The following is a 16,852-nucleotide window of genomic DNA, read 5'->3' as shown; positions in this document are numbered from 1 at the left end:
AACAGTTTCCCATTGCACTCAAAAAACAGATGAACTCATACCTTAGCTTTCTCTCTTCCTCATAACTGTCATAGTTCCTAAAGTTTATTCAGCTAGAAAATTGATTCAACTGTTTGATTCAGCCTGAACTCAAATCAGGTGGAATGACACTAAATTCAAGGTAAGGTTTTTATGTGTTTGTTTTTGGGTAACTTTTATTTGTTTGAGAATGATGGTTCAGAAACACTTGGTTGTAATCTATGTAATTTTCAATTTATCTGTGAATTTCTGCAAGCCACCCAGACATGGAAAATATAATCACAGATTGAAATGAAAACTACCTGTTGTTATTTAAATGTAAAATCACCTTGCAGTCTTATTAAATGGTGCAATATAGCACTGTTATTAGCTAATACTTGTGAAACATGCAGACTGTAGAAATTTTGCTTAGATTACTTTGAAAGATGTCATATAACAGGTAAATAATCTCCCTCTTTTTTATCATTGTTTTTTTTGGGGGGGGGATTTAAGTATTTTTTTTTACTTTATTTATTTATTTATTTAAATTATGGAAAATATATGACAGCAGAATGAATTTTGATTCATTGTGCACAACTACAACACAACATTTGATTTCTCTGATTTTACACAATGTAGTGTTGTGCCATATGTGCAATCATACATATATCTAAGGTAATAACGTCCATCACATTCCACCATCTTTTCTACCCCCATACCCCTTCCTCTCCCCTCTGCCCCCCTTTTGCCCTTTCCAAAGTTCCCCATTTTTCCAACACCCTCTCCCATTATGGATCACCATCCACTTACCAGAGAGAATGTCCGGCCTTCAGTTTTTTTGAGATATGCTTCGCTTAGCATGATATTCTCCAACTCTATACATTTATCTGCAAATGACATATTTTATTTTCTTCAATGCTGATTAATATTTCATTGTGTACAGTTTCTTTATCCATTCATCTATTTAAGGGCATCTAGGCTTTCCACAGTTTAGTTATTGTGAGTTGAGCTACTATAAACATGGATGTGGCTCCATTACTGTAGTACGGTGGTTCTAAGTCCTGTGGGTATGAACCAAGGAGTGGGATAGCTGGGTCAAATGGTGGTTCCATTTCTAGTTTTCTAAAGAATCTCCATGCTGCTTTCCAGATTGGTTGCACCAATTTGCAGTCCCACCAGCAATGAATAATCTCCCTCTTGATTAGAGATTTTAATTGTTTAAATTTTGGCCACAGAAAATATATATCTGTATTTCAACCCTTGCAACGACAGAGGAATGATCAGAAGACTAATGTCCCTCGTATATACCACATTCAGAATCTATTTATGTATAGAATCAGAAATTGAACTTGGTCCAAAAGTGGTAATAAATTTACCTTTGAATATGAACTCAAATAAAATATACAATAAAACTCCATAGAGACCCAGTGGATAAAATGCTGAATGTGGTCCTCAGTGTAGATATGTATTCAGAAGGATCATTTTTGCATGCAAAAGTAGAAATTTTTATTTGATTGATTTTCCTCGGCAGCCCACTGGTGGAGAGGAAAATTTTTAGAAAGACAGGAATTGGCAAACATGTTTCTATAATGGCATCTATAGATCTGGGTTTATTTGTTGCTGATGAACTTTGTAATATTATGCTTTTATTCGGATTTACCCATTCATCTCTAATAAAGATAATATACTCAATAATTATACTTTTCTCCCTACTCCAAGGCAAGCATTATTTTTTATCTTGTTTTTCCTTTTCTAATACACAAAATGGACTAATCTCCTGACAAATTTTAGTTTTTAAATTCATTGAGAATGAATTTTTGTAATTTCCAATACATGGGATTATGAAGACAGTGGTAGAGATGAAGTTTTTGAAAGTCATAGCACCTAGAAAGGCATGCAAAATTACAAGTACCTATAAAGATGTCTTTGGTTGTTCCCATAATATTTAGTCATTTTGCTATGTGTAAATTACACTATACTTTAAACAGAAACACTACAGGGCATAGCAGAATAAAATAAGTATTAAATAATTTTAAGTTCCGATTCATAGTTTATTTTAAATAAATTCTTTTTAGCCTCTCTATAAAATTTTATTAATTAAATTATTTCTTCTTGGTTTGTATAACTTTGGGGTATCCTAATATATTAAGATAACAAATATGTTTTCAACATTGAGCAGAGTTCCTGAGTTTAGAAGTAACTGAAGGACAAAAGATAATCAAGATTGCAGAGGATGCGAACAAAGAGAACACTTGCACACTTCTGGGGAATGCAAACCAGCATAGCTACTGTGGAAAACAATATGGATATTCCTCCTAAAATTAAAAATAGAACTCACATATTATCTAGCAATGTTACTACTAGGTATATGTCCAAAGGAAATAAAATTAATGTGTCAAAAGGAGATCTGAAGTACCATGTATATACAATGTTATTCACATTTGCCACTTTAAAGTAACCTGAGTGTCCATCAATGGAAAAGGTGATACACACACACACACACACACACACACACACACACACAGAGACATATTAGCCATGCAAAGGATGAGGCATTGTTATTTGTCATAACATGAATAAATGTGGAAGACATTACTTAACTAGGAAAACATTATGTTAAGTAAAATAAACCAGGCATTGAAAAATAAATAGTGCATGATCTCATATGTATAGTCTCAAAAAGTTGATCTTATAGAAGTAGAGAGTAGAATACTGGGACTGTGGTTACCAGGCCTGGGGTAGGAGGCAGTCATGGAATCAAGTGTTGGGGAGACATTGCCAAAGGAGGCAAAACTTCATTTAGATAGGAGGAAGAAGTCAAAGAGATCTAAAGCGCAGCATCTTGACCATAGCTAACATCACACTGTATTCTTGAAAAAATGCTAAGACAATGGATATAGAGTTCTCTCACCACCAAAGTGAGAACTATATGAGATAATGGATTCACTCATAAGCTAGATTTTGTCGCTCCACTGTGCACTATATTTCAAAACATCATCTTGTACATGGTAAATGCATGCAATTTTACCTATCAGTTTTTAAAAACAGAAGTATATATTTTCCTTTTGGTTTATTTATTTATTTTTGATTTTAGAATGCTTTTTTTTTTTTTTTTTTTTGTGCGGGGAATTGAACCCAGGATGCTTAACCACATTCCCAACCCTTTTTATTTTGTTATTAGAAAGGATATCATTAAGTTGCTGAGGCTGTCTTGGAACTTGAGATCTTTCTGCCTCAGCCTCTTGAGCCACTGAATTGCATGCACATATCACTGTACCCAGCCAAAATTGAGGGTTTTTTAAATTAGTTTTTAATTTGTTCTGATTAGTTATATATGATAGTAGTATATATATATGATGTGCATTTTGACACATCATATAAAAATGGAACATAACTTCTTGTTCTTCTGGTTGTATAGAATGGAGAATCACAGTGGTCTTGTAATCATATATGTACATAAAGTAATAATGTCCAGTTCATTCTAACATCCTTCCTGCCCCCATAACTCCTCCCCTCCTTTCACTCCTTGCTGCCTAATCTAAAGTATCTCTAGTCTTCCCTATCCCCTCATCCCTTATTGTGAATTAGCATCCATATATCAGAGAAAACATTCAGCCTTTGGTTTGGGGGATTGTGGTATATATATCCAATGGAATATTACTCAGCCTTAAAGAAGAATGAAATTATGGCATTTTCAAGTAAATGGATGGAGCTTGAGAATATCATGCTAAGCTAAATAAGTTCATCCTCAAAAGCCAAAGGCTGAATGTTTTCTCTAATATGCAGATAGTATTTTCCCTTTTTAAAAATTTTCTGCTCATGTATTAGGGAAATTTTTCTAAGTGTGTAAGTCAAAAATCCTACCATCATCCCTTGAATACAAGGACTCAAAGAGAAATTCCTCTTAAAAATTAAAATAATAATAATAAGCTTTTTACCAATTAAAAAAATCAAAGACTCTATAAGCATAAAACACACAGGATTCAATAAACCCAAGAAAAGTGAATGATCATCCTGATGGTGAAAATAGAGCAAACACTGCCGGAGTGCATGGCTCTGACTTCATTTTCCTGGCACGACTGTTGCTATTCAGCTTTGATCACAGGTGTGAGCTCCAATTTTTCAAAAGGACTAAATAGATTCAGATATCCTGTAACTCAGTGCAATTCTAACTCAACTCTTTAATTGAAGGTCTCTGTACATTCAAGTAAATTCATGTGAAGAAAAAAATATTTTTAAATATTTTATTGAAATCTAAATAGATCAATTGCCATAGCTTACAATATTGGCTGGGATCCACAAGAAGCCATTGGTTTGTGTCTGCACCAAATGGACTCCATGGTCACGTCGACAGTTCCTTATGTGTATGAAATTTCTCTCTGTCTCTTCACATAAGGACACTTGGCATTACATTTAGGGCCCAGCCAGAAAACCCAGGTGTGCACTCCAAGATCCTCAACTTAATCACACAGGCAAAGTCTTTGCCAAATGAGATACTGATCCTGAGAATGCAGACATGGATTTCTCTGGGATACAGTCTTCAGTCTACTACACTACAAATCTATAGAATTTTCAAACCTTTTGTTGGAAGCATTAATCGACCCTCTTGGGGAGGCATGGATTATTTTGCAGATGTTTTAGCCCCAGAGATGAATAAGTGCCCATGAGTCAGAACTCGCTCTGAGTCAGAACTCGGAGTCAGAACTCGGAGTCAGAACTCGGAGTCAGAACCCCTATGGGTGGAATTTGAAAACTGTCACTGAATTCAACTCCCCACTGATTTGAGGGCATGGTAAATGGGGTGATGCATAATCTTCAAGAACAGGGATCATGAAACCCACTGCTTTGGTTCTAATTCAGATGCTGGGTACTAGATCTTTAATCTCATACAACTCATATTAACCCTGCTGGCTTCCATTTTCTCTTATGTAAGAAGATGCCGGTAATTATACTTAAATTATGCAGTTTTTGATAAGATTAAGTGAAACAATTAATGTAAAGTGCTTAACACTTTGCCTAGCTTATAGAAAACACTTTGTAAATGTTAGCTGCTTTATCAGAATTAATGGCATTACTGCTGTTATTGTTATTACTTTGAACTAGTTGTAGATAAGGAGAGTACAAAAGAAAGAATTTTAATGAAGGTTCATTGAAATGGTCCAAGTTCCTGACAGCTGATAATGAATTTATGGCATAATAGCATAGCCTGTAAGTAATGCACTTAAATGCTTTAAATTTATAACCCATGTGCATATGAATTACAGTAAAACAGATATAAAAATATATTTTTCAAGCTTAATTCCTATATAAAATGCACTTCAGTTTTGTATCAGGGCATTGACTTAATTGTTCGTAATCAGAAAACATTTTAAATATAATACTGAAACAAAAAATGCTTCACATACATTATACTGTCTTGAAAATTTATTTTATGAAGTAGAACATATTAAATTTAATTAAAAATTGATGATAAATGTATTGAAAATATTTTCCCTATTCTAAAACTTCAAAATTTAATAATAATATATATTAACATATTTAACAACCAAATCCCTAAGCTAAATGCTTCAAGTACATATTGATTTAATATAGCATGCAAATAGCTATTTGAGACCTTTAAGTCTTATTTCAATGTAACTCACAGTAGAGGTGATTGACTTAGAGTGTTGATTACTTCTGCTCATGAAATACTGCTGGTTTTATGCCTCCTGTTTACTGAATAGAATTGTGTGTTTTAGAACCATCATGGCTGTGATAAACCAGGAAACTCTATCCAGTGAGTGGATGAGACAATCATGGATGTCACCTCTGAGCTGGAGCATATAACTGTGGACCTAGGCTTTCCCTAACATGCTCTTCTCACTGTCACAGAGACATGCCTCGTTCCAGACAGCAGTAAGAAAGATCCAGTTGTATCACGTGTCTCGTGTGGCAAACCTTAACTGATCCAGGTTGACACAGGAATTGATGCATGTGCTTCACCAGTTGCTGATGTAAAAATAACTGCAAGCCACAATACTACTGCATAATCCAGAGACAGTCACAGTGCAGTCGTCCTGTGGACAGAGCAGCAGTCACTCATAGATGCATGGTGGGGAAGTGTTTGTCAAAGGTGGTGTGTCCTGTAACTTTGCACCCTTGGGGGAAAATATATTATTAACATAAGGTTATTGGTATTGGTTATTTTGGGCAAGGTAGTATGAGAAAGATATTAACTAAAAATGAATTGGCAGGTATCCAAGTAAAGTTATAAGAAACTAAGAAAAGTTACAAATGTATGGACTTGAGTATTAGGTTGAGTCAACTGCTTCTCACCTCCAAAGAGCAAAAATTAAAATTAAATAATAAGGTATATTAAAAACTCTGCAGAAAGGAAAGATTAAATCATTGTTGCTTTTATATATTAGTAAGAATTGTGGCGTGCATTTAAAGTGGTTACAGGACATCTTTCCAGTTGGACAAAACAGATCAAGGATAAAAGCATAGACATATAACAATTGAAATGAGGTTGAAACAGACACAAATAAGGAGAGGGGGGGGCATATAATCAAGGAAGCAAAGTGTGATGGATCATTTTGGGTGGTAGCTTGTCTAGGCCAAGGTGTCCACCTATTTTCTCAAACATCAGCCTAGATGCAGCTGGGAGGTATTTATTAGATATAATTAGCATTTAAATTTATAGACTGTGAGTAAAACACATCATCCTCCATGACATGGGTGAGCCTCTCTACTAGGTTAAGGCCTTTAAAAGCAGAACCTGAGGTCTTCTCAAAAAGAAGTAGTTCTGCCTCAATTCTGAAAGTGATGATACTTGAGCTTGTGACCTGCAGGTTTCACTCAGGACTGCAACATCACTTTGTCCCTGAACTTGCAGCCTGCTGACCTGCTGTATGGATTTTAAACATGTCAGTTCTCCTGAGCCAGTTCTCTCATCTTTGGAATATGACTCCTCCAATTGAAGTATATAAGTCTAAACCTAATAAAATACACATAGAAAAACTAAATTCTATTGAATATAATCAGGTAAGATCTGAATAAATGAACACCATGTTTATGAATCAGAAGAGTAACCATCATTAAAAGTCAGTTATTCCAACTTGGTCTATAGGATAAACACAATCCCAATCAAATCCAAGCAAGGAATTTTATAGATACCAACCAATTGATTCCAAAGTTTATACTATAGACAAAAATCCTACACTGCTCCCAAAAATACTGAAAAAGAGCAAAGTTGTAAGAGTTACAGTATTTGACTTCAAGAATTAATGCAAATTTACAGTAATAAAGACAATATGGTTTGGTGAAGGAAGAGATACAAAGATTATAATCAAACTGAGGCTCCATAAGAATGCCCACACAAATATGTCTAACATGTGTTATTCAAAATGGATCTTAGACCTCGATATAATAGAATAAAATTTGAAAGAAGGAGATTTTTGTGATTCTGAGATAGGCAAAAATTTCTTAGGTATGAGACCAAGGACACAGCATGTAAAAGAAAAAAAAAAACATGGCAAATGAAACTTCATTAAAATTAAGTGCTTTTGTTTTTAAAAGGTCATTTTTTTTTCTTCTAAAGTAAAGTGCAGAGTAAAAAAAAGTTCCTGCAAATCCACATTCGACAAAAGTCCTCAGACTGTAGATACTAAAAGGCTATTATAGAAGTAGACAAATAGTACATTTTTAAGTGGACAAAACATTTGGAAAAGTATTTTTAAAAAAGATTTATGGATGGCTGCTAAACTCAAGAGAGATTCAACATCATTAGTCATTAGAAAATGCAACTCGAAACCACAGTGAGGCATGTGACCAAGTAATGCACTAACTGTGCTAAATCCATAGGGTGGGATGAGAATAGGGTTCCTCTGGGTCCTTCTTACCAAAACCCCATAAATCATTCTAACCTAAAAAGAACAAAAACAAAAACAAAACAGAGATTTAACTGGAAGAAAATTCTAAAGGAATGCCCGCCGATCAGTATTGCTCAAAACTGCCTGGATGATCAAAATCAAGAAAAGTGGGAGACTGTCAGTCACAAGGGGACCTGGAAGTCATGAGGACTGAACACTGTAGAACCATCAGAGCGTCTCAGGGAGCAGAGCCAAGTGACCCGGGATAACAGCAGACTCTGACACCAGGGTCAGAAACATCAGGACCTAAAAAGAACATCTGAGGCTTCAGCTGAGGTTCTTGGACTCCCTGGTTCAGAACTGCTGTGAAATGACCACTGGACCCAACCTCAGGAAACAATGCCTGCAATCAACCTGTCACTACTCCACCTTGTACACTGGGTTACCTCTGAGGAGCATTAACTTGCTGTTTGGTTTCTGTGCAGGCAGATCAAGTGTCACACTGACTTCCCTGATATGCATGAGCACTACAGGATTTTCAGCCTGATGGCTTCGCTAGACAGGAATTCTGGGGTGTCCCTTTTGGGACTGGGGAAGTGCACTTTGCCTCGTGAAAGGCATGGATAATTGGTGACCAGTAAGGCAGACTGTGTTGGTCTTTAATCTTGGTGACCAGCTCTTTGGAGCACCTCACCTTCCTGGCACAGGGAGAATTGCAATTCTTGTCTCCCTTGTTTGGCTGTGGTCATGTGACTAATTTGAGACAGTGAATTATAGACAGAAAATGTGTGTCACCTGTCGGAACATTTGACTTCTTTTTCCTCCTTCACTCTGCTAGAACAGTGTTCCAGAGAGTCCCCGAGGCCCAAAGGACGACAGGATGGTAAGGAGTTCAGGCCCCATGGAGCCAGTGGACACACAACATGAGCAAGAGATGTGTTCTTTAAGACCACTGAAATTTGGGGAGTTGTTCTTACAGCAGTATAACCCAGCTCGTCTTGACCTGTTCAGGCCTACGTAGAGCCTGTGGGACCAGGATAGGCTTAGTGGTAATCTCTGAATTACTATTTCTAGAAAAATCCACTCAGACTAGTAAACATAATTGTACAAAAGGAAATTTGTTTGAACATCCTCTATCTGTGTTCCTATCAGTGTACATATTTTTTAAAAATCCCCCCCCACATACGCACTAGGAACAGATGGAGAAGAACAGCCGTTGTCCATCCAAAGGGGAACACTGTTGGAAGTTGAGAATGGGTAAAAGAATAAGACTTTTTTTTTCTTTTCTCAACTTTTGGGTGCCATCAGCCTGTGGCATCCTCTCCAAACTCAGGGAAAGCAGAAAGCTTCTCAGATGTGAAATTCATGATACTATGCCCTGACTCTGACCCTGACCTTGACCCCTGATCCAAGACCCCTTGCCTAAGAAACTCTTGACCTGTATCTGTTCTCACTCCCTTCTTTTAGTTTCAAATTACATCTTGGAATCTTAACTGCAAATTCTTTCCCAATAACTGGAAGTAGAGTTAAAAGATAATAGAAAATTTGTAAATGAAGCAAGAATTCTCTCTCTCTCTCTCTCTCTCTCTCTCTCTCTCTCTCTCTCTCTCTCTCGTTGTTACTGTTGCTGTTTGAGGTGGAGTCTCACTATTTTACCCAGTCTGGCCTCAATGTAGTGGGCTCAAGTTATCCTCTTGCCTCATCTTTCAAAGTAGCTGGAACAATAGGCACAGGCCACCATGCCCAGCTAGCACACACTTTTAATGAGAATTTTTACAGTCATGTCAAGAAACACCTACAGCTATCTAGCCCAAAAGAAGGAAATGAGAAAAATTTTATACCTAGATGCGTGTGTGTGTCTGTGTGTGCGTACTGACAAAATAAGAATGTTGTGTGGTGAGTGTATTTGCATGTGTGCTGAAGAAATTCAGTAATAACTGGTTCTCCTAACCAATCTCTCTTTGATATCACTTGGTATCTCTGTGCTAAATATATAAATTTATTCTGGAAAGAAGATAGAGACTTCTAACCTGCTATGTCTACATAACAGTCATAGGTCAATTGAGTATTGTTTGCCTCTCAGATAGAGGACTTGTTATTTTTGAATAATGATTCATGCCCGATGACACAAGGACTTGGCTCTAATTTCTGAGCTCCCAAATTTAACAAGTGCCAACAGATACAGGGTGATTTTCCAGCTATGCCATATTTACATGATGTGAAATAAACCAACACCTGCCCTCAGCAACCTAGCTACTTACGTAAACATTTTCTTTGTATGACATATAAAATTCCTCTTCCCGGACTGCCTTGACCTGACATAGTCCATTATCTTCTCGTGAGTTTCTTCATTAGCAAGTTAATATGCTTTGACATGTGCTCAAGATCAATTTTTCTAAGAAATTATGCTCTAACAACCCATAACCCACACACTCTATCAATGGGCGATGCTGCCGCCCAATTCTAAGGGAATAAAATGAAGTTGTCAAGGGTAAAAATCATTTGATTACTGCATGCTCCTCACGGATCTACAAGGCTGTAATTATGTCCTCTAAATACACTGCTCCTGCAGTGTCACTGGAGTGCCGGGTCCTAGGTGTTCTTTGTGTTTGTTTCCTCATTACTTCTTACATTAATGACTAAGAAGCCCCTTGGTCCTCCAAATTACAGATCACATGTAATTTGGAGGACACACCCTTGGATCAGTTTCCTCCTGTAGCTTGTAAACACACACAGGCTACCTACCCTCTGACTCACAACTCATATATAGGTAAGGAAGGGGTCCTTACAGCCTGCATCTCCTTCCAGCTCCCCCTCGCCTTATGTCCTGGCACTTGAACTCATCAAAAGAGATGATTTTTTTTTTTCAAACACAGTTTATATGAAGAATGACTGAATATTGTCATGGAAAAGTTGTCAGTGACAGGGAAAACAGCTAGCAAACAGTCTGATTGACTAAATAAATAAGTGTTCAGATAGCATTTCCATTCAGAAACTGGGACCCATCCAGGAAATAAAAAAAAAGTTTTTTTTTAGTGAGTTCTTTAAGATTTAATACAAAGTTTTATATTCAAAATGGCTGGTTTTCAGTTCTCCAATACTTAGAAACTATAAATAAAACATAAAAATTATTTGACTGATTTCAGCTGATTACGTTTCCATATGGAATGAAACCCATGAAAGTTAAGCAGCTGATGACTTTAAATGGCATTGAAGTTATTTAGTAATTTATACTTGTATTCCTTAAAGACTTATTTAGAATTATTTATTTAAAAACTGTAATCACGAGTGTCTTGCTCTCTCACACACAGACATATATATGATAAGCTCACGTGCATAATGAGAGGCACACACCATAATAAATCACAAGTTTCTGAATGTCAAGGATGCCACTGTTTGCATAGTAGATTCTTTTGGGAAAAGATGCAAAGCTCATTCCCCCAATTACATTTCATTATCCAGACATTTAACATAATGAAAATTCCTATGAGGTAGACTGAAGTATTCAGCTTTTCATCTAAATGCTTTGTTGTTGGATAGATACAGATTTCTGCAAGGTCAAGTGGTAGTAACACATATATCTCATAGTTCAAAGGTAAAGAAAAAGAAATCAAAGCAGTAAAGTTTCCTTATGGAGAATTCTAATGTAAGGCATGTGCAAAATACAGTTTAAGCAGAATTTATTGAAATGCATCAATTTATTTTGGCTTCCATTAAGAGGATATATTTCAATTTAACCATACAGGAAATGGTAGAGTATAATAAAAATAAATGAAATTGTAACTCCCAAATTGTTCAAATACATATTATTTTGGGGGGTGGATGTTGTTAAATAATTTATGGTATATCTCCTTTTATTTTTTATTCATTCTTTTAGTTATACATGGCAGTAGAATTCATTTTGTCATAATTATACAAGCAAAAGTGAATAAATATTACATCTTAAACATACTTTCTCCATCTGTCTTTTTATGAGAATAAATCTTTTTCTCAAAATCTTCCTATGGAGGCACCTCTTATGGGGAAGCATGTGAGATTCCTTTCTGATGTTTCAAAAACATTTTATTATTTATTTATATACCTCAAACAATATTTACTTTGATTTTTAACTTTCTTTACATAGAAGGAAGTATTCTAAAATTCAAATGATGTGATATTTTATAATATGTAGTTTATAAAATCTCCCTCTGCAACTTTTCAAATCCAATTCTGCATATTACTTATTAAAAGCAATATGCCATATGGATCCATGGAGATAGAAATCTTTCATTTTAATCACTCTATGCTATTTCTCTCCTGCTGCATGAGCACATTACAACTTTTTATCCATTTTATTATTGGTGGATATATATCTGAGTGTTCAGTATTATCATAACTAATAATATTTTTTTCTTATGACAAATAATGCCTATCTCCTTATGGAATTTACCAAGAAATGTAAATAGAAGTAGCAGTGCTGAGTTTCAGCATATACACTTTCTCTATTTTACTAGTTATTACCAATTTCTAAACAAGCTGCATTTTTGTGATAAGGACACTTGACACAATGTCTGTACTCTGAGTACATTTTCCAATGTGTGATACACTACTGCTAACTATAGGCACTATGCTCTGTGGTATAGACCTTGAGTTTATTTATGGTACATAAATGAAACTTCAGACTCTGACTAATTCTGTTTCCCTCTCTCCCAGCAATGGATAACCACTACCTACTCCCCACTTTTGAGTCTGACAACTTAAGATTCTTCATACAAATGGTACCATGTAGTAGCTGCCCTTATGTTTATTTCACTTAGCATGACGCTCTTGAGGGACATCCATGTTGTCAGAAATGGCAGGATTCCCTTCTTTGTAAGGCCACATGCTATGCCAGCCTATGTATGAATACATTTTCCTCACTCATACAAGTGTCACTGGAGACTTGGGCTGGCTCTATGTCTTGGCCATTGTGAATAACTCTCAGGGAGCATATGCCAGCAGAAGTGGATTGCTAGATCACATGGTGGCTCTGTTTCAAATTTTTTCATATTTTTTTTTAAAGAGAGAGGGAGAGAGAGAGAGAGAGAGAGAGAGAGAGAGAGAGAGAGAGAGAATTTTTAATATTTATTTTTTAGTTTTCGGCGGACACAACATCTTTTGTTTGTATGTGGTGTTGAGGATCGAACCCAGGCCGCACGCATGCCAGGCGAGCGCGCTACCGCTTGAGCCACATCCCCAGCCTTCATATATTTGTTGATTGATTGTATATCATCTTCTGAGAAGTGTCTGTTTAGGTCCTTCGTCCATTTATTGATTGGGTTATTTGTTCTTTAGGTGTTTAGTTTTTTGAGTTCTTTACCTAGAGATTAGTGCTCTATCTGATGTGTGAGGGGTAAAAATTTGCTCCCAAAATGTAGGCTCTCTATTCACCTCACAGATTGTTTCTTTTGCTGAGAAGAAACTTTTTAGTTTGAGTCCATCCCATTTATTGATTCTTACTTTTAATTCTTGCACCAAAGGAAGTTGGGGCCTAATCCCACATGATGGGTATTAAGGCCTACTTTTTCTTCTATTAGACACAGAGTCTCTGGTTTAATTCCTAAGTCCTTGATCCACTTTGAGTTGAGTTTTGTGTATGGTGAGAGATAGGGATTTAATTTCATTTTGTTGCATATGGATTTCCAGTTTTCCCAGCACCATTTGTTGAAGAGGCTATCTTTTCTCCAATGCATGTTTTTGGCACTTTTGTCTAATATAAGACAATTGTAATTTTGTAGGTTAGTCTTTGTGTCCTCTATTCTGTACCATTGGTCTACCACTTTGTTTTGGTGACAATGCCATGCTGTTGTTGTTACTATTGCTCTTTAAGGTATACTTATACACTGCTGGTGGGACTGCAAATTGGTGCAGCCAATATCAAAAGCAGTATGGAGATTTCTTGGAAAATTGGGAATGCAACCACCATTTGACTCAACTATCCTTCTCCTCACTCTATACCCAAAGGACTTAAAAACAGTATACTACAGGGACACAGCCACATCAATGTTTATAGCAGCACAATTCACAATAACTAAACTGTGGAGCCAACCTAGATGCCCTTCAGTAGATGAATGAATTTTTAAAAAGTGGCATATATAGCCAATGGAATATTACTCAGCAATAAAAGAGAATAAAATCATGGTATTTGCAGGTAAATGGATGAAGTTGGAGAAGATAATGCTAAATGAAGTTATCCAATCCCCCCCCCAAAAAATGCTAAATATTCTCTTTGATATAGGGAGGCTGATTCATAGTGGGATAGGGAGGAGGAGCATGGGAGGAATAGACAAACTCTAGATACAGCAGAGGGGTTGGAGGGGAAGGGAGGGGGCATGGGGTTATTAATGATGGTGGAATGTGATGATCATTATTATCCAAAGTACAGGCATGAAGACACAAATTGGTGTGAATATACTTGGTATACAACCAGAGATATGAAAAATTGTGCTCTATATGTGTAATATGAATGGTAATGCATTCCACTGTCATATATAAATATAAATAAATAAATAAATAAATAAAGCATACGCAAATAATTGGAAAGACCTTACATGTCCATAGATTGACGGGATTAATACTATTAAAATGCCTACAATACTACAATACCAAAAGCAATCTACAATTTTGGTGCATAGTCTATCAAATGATGTTTTTCATAGAATTAGAAAAGGCAATCCTAATATTCCTGTGGAACTGTAAAAGATCTCCACTCAGTAAAGCATTGTTAAGAAAGAGAAAAGCTGGGGAAACCACATTTCCTGACATCGTACTATGCTACTAAGCCTTAGTAATGGGACAGTATGGATTTGACATAAACAGAGATGTAGATCAAAGGAATAGGGAGTCCAGAAGTAATCTCAACTACATACAGTCAAGTGATTTTTGATGAGTGTGTCAAACAAACACACAACAGGAAAAGAATATTCTCTCAAATCAATATGGTTTAGAAAACTGGATATCCACATGCAAATCAAAGTTGTTTAATTAAGACTATCAAATGCCTTAAATTGGGGACATTAAACTGTCCTTCAATTCTTGCTCCTCATCTACAAGGTTGGGCTAAAACTGAAGCTATTCAGGCTTCCCTTTTTATCTGGGGGTTTAGTCATGGTAGATTAATTTTAAAAGGTGCTAAAGTGGTTTTCTTTCAGTCTTAGTTTCAACAGGGACTCCCACTACTGTGAAAATAGGCTGAGTAATGAGTATGCTGTACGTTTAGGGAGAGGAGCGCTCACTTAGCAGAGAATGCTAAGGCCAGCACTGTTCTGCCATGAGAAGTTGGCCGGAAAAACAGGACTATTTGGAACAGAGTAGTTTATTTGCTGTATTTACACTTCCTGCATCCTTGGTGAAAGAAAGGGTACTGTCCCCCATTGTCCTAAGATGAAACAGTGGCTCTAGAAAGGAACGGCAGGAAGGTTTGGATGAGCCCTATAGTTTGGCGAACATGGAGAGTGTCTGATCACACTGGCAGAGTCCAGAGGAAGGGCGGTGGCTGCATCTGCCCTGCGTGGGGAAGGATGAAGAGGCCTACACTGGGAAGGAGCCGTGTTCCCCACAGTGCAGAGCTGTGCATGTCCTGACAGGGCTGCCCTGTGTAGGGAAGAGCACTGTGACCCCAGCACAGTACTAAGACCCCCAAATCTCCACGGCTTGAGGGCACCTTGAGATGCCAGCTGAATCAGTGTTGTCAGCCTCACGGGGTCTGGAGGTCCCATTGGGCTCTCCCTTTCCACCAAGCATTTCTGTGAGCCCCTCCTCCTTTGTCCTGGTATAAGAAACAAAATAATTGGAAGAAAGTGGAGGAAAATGTAAATAAGAGAAAAAGAATGAACTTATTTTGAACCCCTTGCAGGGCAGGCTTCCCAACCTGATACTGATCTAGGCTAGAGGAGAAAATTTTTTAATTTTAAATTGAATTAAGAATAGGGCTAGGCAATAAGTCTAGACTGTAACTTTAATTGGTTTAAGGACTTTTCATTATAGGAGATTGAATAAACAAGCCATGGAGTAGGTCTTAGATTTTTATCAAAGAGAAAAGAAAGAAATATTCAACAAAGCAATCTGGAAAATGTAGTGGAAAAAAATGAGGTTGTTTTTATGCTCTGAATCTGGCTTATTTAGTTATATTTACATGTATATCTCATGGATTCAAGCAATATTTACTTAATGTTTACCCACTAGGTGATAAACATTCATAATACAGGGATTAAAATAATAGACACTGAATATTAATATAATAGAGGGAAACAGACATTTGACAATATCTTCCCAACACCTATTTAATGACAATTGTGATATATGTGATAAAGAAAAAATATAGGTATTTAGGAAGCTTGAATTAGGAGCTAATTCATACCAGAGAGTATAAAGGAATTGAGATCTGATGTATCAGTGGTGTTAATCAGACAACTAAGCAAGAAGGAAGCATATTCCGAAGGAACAGTCTATGGGAAGAAGTTGGTGCAGGGCAGGCATATGTAGGAGATGGAAGGGATGCTGGTGTGATGATCAGGAGGATCGGCAGAAGACTGAGATTGAGAAGGTGGTCTATAAATAGAGGTCAGATTGTACAAGGCCTAATGAATTGTGATGGTTCATTAATAACTCTGGAGAATCTTTGAAGCTTTTGATTAGGGCTAATATATGACTAATTTCCCCTTTAAAACAACAGGCAACACAATTAACTGCTAGGAGGTGAACAAGGGTAGAGATGGATCAAAGAGTTTGGTTAAGCCATTTGCATTAGCTCAGAAAGGAAGCAAGCCAGAGAAGATGAGAGAAAGGAATGTGCTTGAGAAACACTGAAGACCTAAAACAGACAGGATTTGATGAGAAACAAGAATGGTGAAGAAAAGCTGAGTTCCAGGAGGTGTTTCTGAGATGGAATCCTGGGGAAGAAACAAGTATGGAGTAGATACATGGAGAAAGCAGGCAGAGAACTTGTCTTCCAAATGGAGGTAGATGCACAAGCTGGAGCCCAGGAA

The sequence above is a fragment of the Callospermophilus lateralis genome, chromosome 17 (genome assembly GCF_048772815.1).
Source record: "Callospermophilus lateralis isolate mCalLat2 chromosome 17, mCalLat2.hap1, whole genome shotgun sequence".
Classification (NCBI taxonomy): Eukaryota; Metazoa; Chordata; class Mammalia; order Rodentia; family Sciuridae; genus Callospermophilus; species Callospermophilus lateralis.
The sequence above is the reverse complement of the archived record's forward strand: the minus strand, read 5'-3'. Positions refer to the sequence as shown.